Source organism: Cygnus olor, chromosome 5 (genome assembly GCF_009769625.2).
Source record: "Cygnus olor isolate bCygOlo1 chromosome 5, bCygOlo1.pri.v2, whole genome shotgun sequence".
Classification (NCBI taxonomy): Eukaryota; Metazoa; Chordata; class Aves; order Anseriformes; family Anatidae; genus Cygnus; species Cygnus olor.
This window is the reverse complement of record NC_049173.1, coordinates 9,923,859-9,933,116: the sequence shown is the minus strand read 5'-3', so window position 1 is coordinate 9,933,116 and position 9,258 is coordinate 9,923,859. Positions and strand designations below refer to the sequence as shown.

At 41.6% G+C, this 9,258-nt stretch overlaps 1 long non-coding RNA gene across 1 annotated transcript; it reads left to right on the top strand.

The window, feature by feature from the left end:
* Positions 1 to 694: 694 nt before the first annotated feature.
* LOC121071061 lies at positions 695 to 3,551 on the top strand. The gene is made up of 2 exons (XR_005820355.1): positions 695 to 1,355; positions 3,213 to 3,551. It is a non-coding gene; the product is annotated as an uncharacterized LOC121071061 (long non-coding RNA).
* The last annotated feature ends 5,707 nt before the right edge of the window (positions 3,552 to 9,258 follow it).

The window sequence follows — 9,258 nt, the reverse complement described above, 5'->3', positions numbered from 1 at the left end:
CATTTTGTGAGGAGGTCTAGATGAAGCAGGCAGGTAACTAAATGCTTAAATTATGCCTTGTTTGTCACTGTGTTCTTTATCCACGGCACACCAGCCTGGGCGGGGGAGAGGCATGGGGTGTGTCTCTCTGCTTGGGACAGCTTCACTTACCTTCCTCAGGAACTGAAGCTAAGCAAAACAGGACCATGGGATTCTGATTGGCATGCCCCTAATCGTAACCTGCAAGCACAGCAGTTGGGTTGACTGATCTTAAATTAGTTACAGCACAGTTGCATGTCTCCCCAGCAATCTAGAAGACTGAAGAAAATATCATTAGTTACAACCAGATACAGCAGCAAGCAGATTATCTTTTGACAAACAATGATTTCATGCTTTGTTGAAGCAAAAGAGAAAAAAAAAATGGAGTGAAAGCGGGAGGGGAAGAATGAAAATGCCAAGCAAAGACTGAGGAAATGCTGTGAATTAACAAAATATTGATCCAAAGCATTAGTTACTGTCAGATGTTAGGAAGCCAGTACCACTTGTAGGTTATGAAACTGGTTCAGGGAGCCGTATGACAGATAAGCTTTTCCTGATGCTGTTCCCATGCTTGGTGTGTACTCTAGGCTCAAGGCGAGGGAGATGCAGAAGCAAATGCAGAGCCACAGGGGTTGGATTTCTTTTCCCCCATTACCTGTAGGTGGTAGATGGGCCAGTGATGGGTTTACTGAAGCTGCCCCATGAGCTGGTGTGGTGCAGGCCTCACATCCCAGGAGGGAAAAGCCCCCAGCATTGGGCTGGTAGTGTCCTCTCGCCAGGAGCAAACCAGATCAAGGCAAGGTCCAAATTTGCCCAAAGGACAGCTCTTTTCTGCCACACATTGGCCTAAGGCCTGGGTGAGCTTGGGTCTAGCAGCTCACCTGGAGGGCACGTGGTGGCTGCTTGTGGACAAAACTGAGTGAAAGTTGAAAGTCAAACCCTGACAGTGAAACTCCTGCTACTCCCGTCTGACTTGCGGTTTATGAGTGGCCCAGTGTCCCATCATGCCCTTTTCAGTCCAGCTCAAAATAGCACAGGCAAGTCTGCTAATAGTTTTGATAACAGCAATTTTCAAATCCTCAACCACAATACAGTCTGAGGGCCTGATCCAGAGATAATTGAAGTGTTTCCCTGTATTGATTCCAGGCCTAAGATGGCAGAGCAAGACAGGGAAAAACAAGCTCCACAGCAACGAACAGAAACGTGCTGGGAAATGAATCCTGAAGGCAGCTCGGCCTGTGGCGCCGGTAGCGTTTCACTGCCGCTGACACTGTAGCCAAGACCAGGAGTTATGAGAAGAAACGTGGGCCTACAGCTGTGTCCTTTTCCTGTCAGAGGTGAGCACTGCAGTTGGTTTTGTGCCCCCAATGCAGTGGTGGGTTTGAGCGAGCTGGAGCCTGTGCTCAGAGAGCAGAAATCTATTTTGTGCCCTGCATAAAATGGCTGCCCCCTTTGCCTGCCTGTGTGCTTAATGGGTTTTCTCCCCTACCATCAGGAGCGGTACAGTGGAGAGCAAACTTTGGGGTTGCTGTATAATGCACCTAGATTACCCGTTTGCTTTTCCCATCAGGCTCAGAAAGTTGATTAATTTTAGATGGACCAAGGCTGATTCAAAGCCTGCTGAAATCTGTAATAAATCACTGAAATGAAAATATAATTCCATGTACAACAGTGGCAAAATGCCCTTTGACATTTGTAGATGGGCTCAAATTCAACTTTGAGTACATGGGTGCTGAACCACAGTTAATAAGGAAACAAATTCATTAGCAATGAGAAAATACATCAAGAAAAACACAAAGGAGGGTAAAAATCCACCACAGATATATGGGCAGATGTCATTTGCTCCTGCATTTTATTTCTACTCTTTACACAGGATATTTTCTCGCTTACTTGGCACAAGAAAGAATCCCAGTGCATTTTATGACCTGGAGAGTTAAGTTTGCATATCATCAGCCTGGAAGCACCGACTTCAGCACGCCATAGACAGCGTTCAGGCAGCTGTTATGTTTCTGAAACTGTAATGTGAGACCTCGAAATGGTCTCTGCTCCTGACATGAAACGACTTTTGCAATGCTGAAGATGCGCAGTTTGTGAGCAGCTGGGATGTGTGTGTGTGTGTGTGTGTGTGTACGCAGGCAGACACCTTTCTCCCATTTGCACTTTCATTTATGCAGCAGGTGATGAGTCACATTATATAATTACATAGATAGAAAGTTATTTGATGTTTAATTTTGCCTAGACAAATGTTAGTTGCTTCCTAAGCAGTATTTTCTCCCTATCAGTATCTTCCTAGTAGCTGTGGATTTTTAATTACTGATAATTAGTATTTACATAGAGCCTTTAGCAAACAATTCCTGAAGTACTTGTAGTAATTACATATGTAAATTGTTATGAAAGAAAAATGTTTGCAGCTTAACGAAAGCAAAGCTGGTGAAGTAGGCAGTAAGCAGAGGTCAAGTTTTAATGTTTAAAAATGAGGCAAAGGTAGGACAAAGTGCCATGTTTGTCTGCACTGTCGGATGAAACAGAACTGAACAATTAGGATTTCTGTGTAACTTTTTTTTTTTTTTTTCAATAAGAACAAAAGTGAGCACAGGTTCTCTTGGCTCTGATTTAGAAAATCAGAAATAGCTGAAAAATATTTATGAGATGCCTTTTCTTACTTGGACTTAGTACTCATAACAAAGGGCTGAAGGAAATGTCTTGCTGAGACATTGGATTCTGCATGATACTGCCAAAGTGCAGACACAGATGAAACAACTGGAGATTTTCTGCAGATCTCTCTGTTAAGAGCCCCTGCACAATGCTGAGCTCCCAAAGTCCTTTTTCAGATTTTGGACAGGACTGAGCATCAGAAATATCCATCATAAACAGTTCAGATGGATAAAGAGAGATAGCAGACTTACAGTGCATGTGTGGAAAGAAATACAACCCTCTTTATGAACAGACTGCATAATTCTTGCCTATCACAGCTAACTTGTTTGAGCCATGTGCGTGAGACTCAGACACACAGCCTCTGTGACTCCCAAACCTCTGCACGCCTCTTGGAGCTGAGATCGTTGCTGCTACTGATCTCTGTGCTCACACAAGAAAGTGATTTATTTATTTTTTTTAATGCTAGAAGGGGAAAATTAGGATTCATTACGTATTACAGAGATAAAAGCTTGTTTTTTTTTGTCTCGTGCATCTTTTAGGCACCTGCTGAGCTGATCAGCTCTGCCATCTGATGAGCGCTCTGCAGCGACAGGAGGAGCAGATGAATTAAAGGCTTTGTCTGCTGCTTGTTCGATTGTTCTTACTCTCTTCAGCATTCTACAACTCCACCAGGGACAAGCCAACGTGAGTCCAGCTCAGGTCTCCCCAGCCACATTTGACTCGTCAACAATTGCCCAGAAGCAACCCATGTGACCCTCCCTAGATTGTATATTCCATTAGTATAAATTATTAAACTGAAATATTTTACAAGGGGCTACAGACCTATTCTAAATTAATCCTTTTATTCCATTATGAGGCAATAAACCTTTACATTTCTGAGAGCTCTTGTCAGCCATTGTGCTTCACTTGGGAATAAATACATTCTGGGTTGGGAGGCTCTTCCTCTGCCCCCCTGCCTTCATGCTAATCAGGCTCACTAGCCTGTGAAGAGGCAGACAGCAATCATCAGATGCATCTTTCTGGAGAAATTCAGTTTAGAATCACACAGATTGCATTGGGCTCAGGCCCTGGCCTCTGAGAAGGTCTAACTGCTCTGGCAGCACAAGCTGGGCCTGGAGTTGAATGGCCACATAACTTCACAGAAAATAATTTGCTGTTGTATGATTGGTGCCTGTTATGTTCACAGTGGGATCTGGTTAATCCAAAAGCCATGCCAAGCTTTCCAAAGCTGTGATCAGAGGCAGGTTAATCTCTCTCTGGCAAAAGCATGGCAGATTGAGACTGAGGGCTCTGATAATTCTGTGCCTCTGGCTTCCTGATGTCACAGGATTATTTTCTTCCTTTGTGATACTCTGTTGACCATTACTGCTTGCTGCTGTAAAAGCCCAGGAAAGCTATGGAGCAGCACTATTTCATTTTATACCCAAAGGTGAAGCGTGTTTGTTTTTTTTTTTCCAAACATTTCATGCAAGTATTCTTATTTGCTTTTGGCACACAGAGTAGCACCATTTACACAAGCAGGATCTTCTGAGAGTTGAAAACAGGAAGAGATGGATTAAAAAAATTCTGAGTCGAGGGATTCTAGATTGAGGATCTTAAAAGACAAGTTTTGCATTAAATCTCCTGTTGTGAGAGAGAGAGTGTGTGTGTGTTCGTGTGTGTGCGTGTGTGTGCACATGCATGCATGTACATGCACATGCCTGCTTGCTCAGGACAGACCCCGATGAGAAGGCTGATTTGTCAAGGATAAAGGAGCTCCATCTCAAGCTTCCAAATGTGTTCTTTTTAAACACCCTGTCCAGGCAGAACAGTAAATATTTGTTTCTGGAGCAGGGAACACATTTCTGTCCTCCCACCACTGGCCCTGTTCAAATCCCGTAGTCTATTTCTGTCACCCTCTCATGCCAGTGCACCTACAGGTATCAATGGAGGACAGGAAGAGCTTGGCTGAGGTGGACTTCTCATTTCAACCCACACTTTGGCCTTGCATCTGGACAGGACACCTGGACCTATCCATCCCACTTTTGGAAGAGTACCACTTTCCTCCTCGTTAATTAGCTCCCATAATGCAAATAGGAGCAGCCTGTGCTGAAGGCAAAGGCTCATACCCCCACTGACAGTACGTGACAGGCAATGGATAAAGGAACCATGGGAACAGTCATTCACAAAATCAAACAAATAAGCCTATTTTAAAATAAAAGGGATTTTTAGCTACAAATTCAAATGCTTGCAAATTTAAGCGAAGACATACCGTCCAGTTGTCCTTGCAGCTTTAACCTCATGCTCATTGCTGGTCTTTTTTAGACCATACACATTTTCAATAACACTTTTTTGTTCAGAAGGAAAAAATGCGGCTGAGCAGAAGTCTGACATTTCCTACCATTTGGGTGCCATCTAAATTAGGTTTCTTTATTTTTGAGTATATTCCAGCTTTTTAAAGCAATCAGAGAATATCACTGGTAACAATGTGAATACAGTGAGATGAATTACTTGCTGGATGAGACTCTTTTTCTCTGTCAAATGTAAAGAAAGCGTGGGAAGACTGACACGCTTAGCTGGGTGGACTCACACCCTTATTTTTGCCTGCTGGACTGCCACTGTCCCCTTTTCCTGGACGTTGACAGAGCCATGGTGAGACATCTCTGTGGAACTGGGATTCAGGACACACTTTAAAACATCTCTTGAAACTTCGGTGTAATTTCTGGTGTGTGATGCCAAGAGGACATTTATCTCTTCGCCACCTCCTCTTGCTTACCTCCACCAAAATCCCCAGGCAATTTGCTTGGGCACCTGTGACTTCTGGCAAAACACTTTTCAGCATCCTTATAGTTCTGCTGCTGTGCACATCTAGATGCGCTGCCACAGCTTGGATTGGATAAAAATTTGGACACCTGTCTCCTACTCAAAGGGTATTTTGGGAAGGCAAAATCAACCGTTAGATGATACAAGCTGATTATTGTAGACTCAGGAGCAGCAGTGAGGTTGTAACTCAAGCCATCACCAAGCCCATGTCCTGTCACACGGTGGATTTTGCTGATAAGAACACAGGTGTGAGTTGACTGCACTTGTTTCTGGAGTGTATTTACCTGTTTAACAGCTTGCAAGCAGGCTGTGCTATTCTTTCTTTCTTTTTTTTTTTTTTTTTGTGAGCTGTGTGTGCTGGGTGAGGAACAGCAGGAAGACACATGAAAGTCTTATTTGCAGACTTGAGATAATAAAGCTATGAAAAGCAAATAAAAAAATATCAATTTCTTTCATCCATTTTTTTGTCAGCCCATGTGAGCACACTGCTCAGCTCTGCCGTGGGGCAGGTCATCAGGTTAGCCAAATGCACTGGCTCATCTTTTGCCACCCTTTTTTACCACTACCACTACAGACTACAATGTAATTTTATGGTGCTGCACCAGAGATCAGTGGAGAGCCTTGAGCCAAGATTTTCAAAGCTAACTAAGGATAATAAGTGCCTTAATTTGCTTTTTACAAGTGCAGAGAAACTGTAAAGAGCAACTTGTCTCAGGGTAGAGAGAAGAGTAGAAGGGTTACCCTTGAAGTGAGGAACATCATGAGTACCTCATCAATGTGCATCATGCCCATCCTGATGTATAGTCAATTATTTTATAGATTTAAATAGAAGGGATATATTGGTGGTTTTCACCCTTGTCCCAGCATTTATGTACTGTAGTTCACCAGCTGATAGCAAATAAAAGCATATGAAAACATGTAACAGTGGTTTCTTGTCAGTCTGCCATCCCAGAACGGCTGCTCATCTTACCTCACTTTACCTTGCTGGGGTTTATAAAGAAAATGTTCTTGGATCTGACACCTTTAACAAACAGCACGTGCAAAGCTGGGGAACAAGTTCACTATTCCTAGAAGCACTCCTTAGATTCCTACTAACCTAATTTTTAGAGACAATGATGGGTTTGTAATCACAGAATCATCCAGGTTGGAAAAGACCTTCAAGATCATCAAGTCCAAATAATGTAATGTAGCTCTTGATGTCAAAAGAGAGTTCATTAAAAAGTTGCTTCATTAACAAACAATTGTCTTCCCTTTCGGTAGGACCCTGCTCTCGGTGCTCTCTTCATCATAAATTTTCTCCACGCAGTGTACTCAGCTTCCAAACAGCAACACTATTTCTTTTCCTCTGATTAAAGTATTGATAATCAAATCCGCATTTAGATAATAAAGCCCTTAATGTTCTGAGCATTTTTAGACAGCTGAGGCAAATTTTGCAGTCATGAGCTATGATTCTTTCTGTAGCAAAGAATACATCTGGGTTTGAATTAAAATTAAGCCTGTCTTATGTGTGGAGGGAATGTTTATGGATGTAGGCAGCCAGCTAATTGAAATCTCCTCCTATGGAAGGAAAGGAAGGTATTCTTTCCCATAGAGGATGTCATAAAAAAACAGGAGTGAAAAACTATGAGAGGATGTAGTTGGTACATTCAGTCATTCTTCATGAATAGTTAGCATCTTGTCATATTTACAGACATGTGAAACTCAAATGTATGTCAGCTATTGAACAGTAATCAATTGAGTAGCGCAGCTCCTTTATACTAAGTGCTATAAATCTTACTATGTGCCATTATTGGTGTAAATGGAACAGCTGTATTGATTATTTGCACCTTTGTTCTGACTGGGATATTTAGTGCAGTCAGCTGACTGCTAGCATTTAAACAAAAAAAATATGTGATAAAGATAAATTAAGATTATAGGATCATTCTATCTAGCAAGTGATTATTTCTGTGGAAAACAGAAATAACCATCATAGCTATAAGCAGATTATTATGGATGACTCGAAATTGCATTTAACTCATTTTTACTGGTCTGACAGTAAAAAATCTATTGGAGAAGAATTATTCCCTATCAGAACTACTTTTTCTCTGATAAGGCAGGCTTCTCCAATTAGTGTTTACTAAGATATTTTTTCTCAAAAAAAAAAACAACTAAAAAGTTCTGAAACGGTTTGAAAAAGAATTAAGATACAGTGCTTGAGAGAGGTTTAAATAAGGCATATTAAAGTAAATTTACAGTGAATGATTTTACTAGCTGAAATACAATATAAATGTATATGTATGTATCTGTGTGTGTGAATTTGAAAAAAAAAACGTTATATTTCTTCACACATGTGTATGTGTAGGTTAGAGCAGGAAATATCACCTCTTCCACTAATGGGAAAAACTGGTGAGATAAAGAGGTGGAGCAGTGATGGAGGGTTATGAAGAACTTCTAATGCTGTTTATCTAAGGATATTGCTGTTATTGTGGGTGCTGAAGAAGTGTGGAGAGGAGCAGGTAACTTCCACCTCTTGGCTCTTGGAGCAGGTAACTTCCACCTCTTGGCTCTTAGAGCAGTGGTGGCCCTGCACACTTAGGGGTGGCCTGGCCCCACGGCTGCTTTGCCATCTCCAGCACCAAACTACCTTCAGCTCACTTGGCCTCCTCCTACAGCCAGTTCAGGTGTAGGAAACCTGTCAGTCTTTCATCTCTAGTGATTTCTGGCATTTCTAACTGCTTACACTATTTTATATAGACTGAACATTTAAAACAAATCTACGGTTGCATACATTCTTCTTTTAATGACTCTCAATCCTGAATTTATCTAAAATATTCTGAGTGATACCACCAGACCTTCCAGGATCAGAAATGAAACTGTAGGCAGAACAGTTCCTAATAAAATAGCATAAACTGTATGTACTTCTGGCCTTGGAAGGATGCGTATGTAAGGTGGTCATGGTCAGTGCATCCAGTGCTGTGTACAAAGAAAATCTGGCTGTAGAGAAAAATAGAAAATGGGCCAAATAAACCTCACCAAGCAAATATAATGAGATAAAATTTGCATTTCTGAATGAGGCCATACATTTGCTGAAGTGTAGTACTTGGGAAGGGAGAGGCAGAAGGGACAGATATTCTCCATCCCACCCCAGCAAGCTGGAAGAGCTCACGTGGCAGCCTTTCAGTACAAATAACCTGAACAAGCCTAATGGATGAGGGAAGGCACCAGGTAATCAACAGCAGCAACTATAGTGTTGATATCGAGAGAGAGAGAATGGAAAATAACCTGGGTATGCCTAATCTGAGTACTGGGTCATAATTTTGAAACAGATTTGGAAGGAATCTAAAAGGAAGAGGTTAAAGGAAAATGGGATTATAATGCACCATGATTTTATCAAAAAGTATCTCATATCAGACTAACCAATGGCTTTCTATAGTAAGATAATGATATTGTAGAAATGATAAATCTTGTCTGTCTGGAATTAGGGAAGGTATCAATTGTACCATCATGTGGAAACTATGAATAAAATGAATATAATGGGGATTCACAAAGAAAAAGACCTGGCTTCCAGGGAGATGGCAACAGATAGAGTTAAAGGGAAAATATTAGGCTGAAAAGAGGTCATTATCAGAGTTCCTCAAGGATAAGGTCTGGCACTGATTCTGTTCCCTATTTTCATTAAGGAGCTTGGCAGAACTACTAGGAAATTAACTAATATCAAATGCATCGTGCTGATGATAAGGTGCTGGGAGGCATTGTTGATAGAGGGGTTTGGACTGGCAGACCAAAAAAAGACTGACCTGAGAA